This window comes from Procambarus clarkii, chromosome 60 (assembly GCF_040958095.1).
Source record: "Procambarus clarkii isolate CNS0578487 chromosome 60, FALCON_Pclarkii_2.0, whole genome shotgun sequence".
NCBI lineage: Eukaryota > Metazoa > Arthropoda > Malacostraca > Decapoda > Cambaridae > Procambarus > Procambarus clarkii.
The window spans coordinates 12249151-12251650 of record NC_091209.1 but is presented as its reverse complement, the minus strand read 5'-3'; positions in this window follow the sequence as shown (position 1 = coordinate 12251650).

Genomic DNA, 2500 nt, shown 5'->3' with positions numbered 1-2500 from the left:
CGATGGACCGAAACGTTATCGTTTCTCTATCTTTTGGTGCGTGGTTTGGTCATTATATCTCCCGCCGTGTTATTGTGACTTTTCGCCTGCATATGGTGAGGTTTTTCTCAGGTTAAGTTAGATTACGCTAGGTTAGGTTTATTTAGGTTAGATTAGGTTTATTTAGGTCAGATTAGGTTTATTTAGGTTAGATTAGGTTTATTTAGGTCCGATTAGGTTTATTTAGGTTAGATTAGGTTTATTTAGGTCAGATTAGGTTTCTTTAGGTCAGATTAGGTTTATTTAGGTCAAATTAGGTTTATTTAGGTTAGGTTTCTTTAGGTCAGATTAGGTTTATTTAGGTCAGATTAGGTTTATTTAGGTCAAATTAGGTTTATTTAGGTTAGGTTTCTTTAGGTTAGATTAGGTTTATTTAGGTTAGATTAGGTTAATTTAGGTTAGATTAGGTTTATTTAGGTTAAATTAGCTCCTGAAATTGCCAAAGGTCACAGACATTGATGTCCTTGATGTAAAGATAACATACATTGATGTCCTCGATGTAAAGATAACATACATTGATGTCCTCGATGTAAAGATACCATACATTGATGTCCTTGATGTAAAGATAACAGACATTGATGTCCTTAATGTAAAGATAACATACATTGATGTCCTTAATGTAAAAACAACATACATTGATGTCCTCGCTGCAAAGCTCTGCAACATACATTGATGTCCTTGACACATGCAAAGCTAAAAAGGTTTCGAATATTGTAAATCAAAAACACTTCAGACATAATTGCGACTGCGACCCCACTGTCGCGAAAGCCATCTATTGATCAGAGGTCGTAGGGTCATTAGCAACCTCCAGATCAATAATTACGATCGTGCCACCGACTACAATAAGCTCGTTGACTCAACGAGCAGGTTGCCCCAAGCGTTAAAAAGTTCTCAAACAAAGGCAAAGTATTGTACCGTGCCAGACGAAGAGGACAAAGCTCGCCTAGACACAATTGGTTGCCCGCGCAAAAATCAGGTATCAGATGAGCGGGATTCGTGAGGCGGGACTTCGGTGTCTCACGATGGACCACTTCGAGTACATTTTCTTTTCCAGATCGATGCGCACTGTGGCTGTATCTGTCGGGACTCGAGGTACATCTTTACCCACGACACCAAGCTTGTGGATCAGAGACTAAGATAACCTTTGAATGCCACTCTCCACCCCGCTATCAACTCCCCCTCCCTCCCCATCCCACTTGGGCTGGACGGTAGAGCGACAGTCTCGCTTCATGCAGGTCGGCGTTCAATTCAACCGCCCACAAGTGATTTGGCACCATTCCTTACCCCCCCTTCCTTTCACGTCCCATCCCAAATCCTTATCCCTTCCAAGGACTATATAGTCCTAATGGCTTGACACTTTTCACCTGATAATTCTCTTCCCTTTCATCTCCCTCAACCCTCTGAAATAGAAAGTCGAGCAAAACATCAATTTACAACCGCTCTTCCGAGAGCAATGTTCGATAACCGTCTCCCCTTATATCGGTTCCGGTTACCCTCTGCCTTTCTCCAGGTAGGAATAACCTTGTTCCAGGACAGATGGAATGCCAGCCATGCCTTCCCTCCCTTCACCAGACAACGACTCCCCGAGGTCTAGCCCCTGGTCCCATGGATAGTTGGTATCGAACCCCACTACACGCCGGGTGCCCTCTGTTGTCTTCCAGGCATCCCAGATACCTGCTGGCCCCTTCCACATCCAGGAGAGATGGAACAGTATTGAGATAGCTGCCCCTTCCAAGAGGCATGAAACTGTCTAATCATTTCTGGCCCTTTCACTTCCAGGAGGGAAAGGTGTCTGGAAAGGAGTACCACATAGACAGAGTACCACACTGACAGTGTATACCACACTTACAACGTACCACAGTAGGCTCAGGAATCTGTACATCAGTTGATTGACAGTTGAGAAGCGGGGACCAAAGAGCCAGAGCTCAACCCCCTCGCAAGCACATCTAGGTGAGTAACACTGACAGCGTATTCATTAGGAAGCCTGAGAAGATATTTTGCAAACCCAACTGCAAAATATAGTTTGCAATATGTCAATCAATACAGCCAAGGACTCTCCCCCCCCCCACATTACTGAGCAACCATTGCACATCCTCTGTGCAAACATATGCAACATTGCATTTTAAATTTATCCTTTCATCATCAATAGATTTTGCAACACGAACTTCATAAAAAAAATTGTGATATGTCCACCATAGTGTGTTTTGTCTGAGATAAGCTATCGTAGAGTCCCAAACTATAGCTATCGTAAATAGCAGAATGGAGCTATCGTAAATCGCAGAATGGAGCTATCGTAAATCGCAGAATGGAGCTATCGTAAATCGCAGAATGGACCTATCGTAAATCGCAGAATGGAGCTATCGTAAATGTCAGAATGGAGCTATCGTAAATCGCAGAATGGAGCTATCGTAAATCTCAGAATGGAGCTATCGTAAATCGCAGAATAGAGCTATCGTAAATC